Source organism: Lupinus angustifolius, chromosome LG02 (assembly GCF_001865875.1).
Source record: "Lupinus angustifolius cultivar Tanjil chromosome LG02, LupAngTanjil_v1.0, whole genome shotgun sequence".
Classification (NCBI taxonomy): domain Eukaryota; kingdom Viridiplantae; phylum Streptophyta; class Magnoliopsida; order Fabales; family Fabaceae; genus Lupinus; species Lupinus angustifolius.
In genome coordinates, this window is record NC_032010.1 from 8,058,774 (window position 1) to 8,059,074 (window position 301).

Sequence of the window (301 nt, forward strand, 5' to 3'; positions counted from 1 at the left end):
GCATGTCAAGAGGAACACTTTGGAAAGCTCTCCTTATATGTCATGGTTTTGATGAGGACAACTTGTCCCTATAAGAGCTTGAAGATCATCAACAAATCAGCATGCTTAAGTTTTTATTTGGTACTAGGCTTAGACTAGATTCTAGTTTATGTTGAGTCAAGGCTTAGGGCACCTAATACATATCTCATATGCATATATGTTTTAAATCATTCCATCCATGAGATATGTCATTCATAATATGTTCATGCATTACATAAATACATGTATATGTGCATTCTAGGCATAAACTAAGTGTTAAACA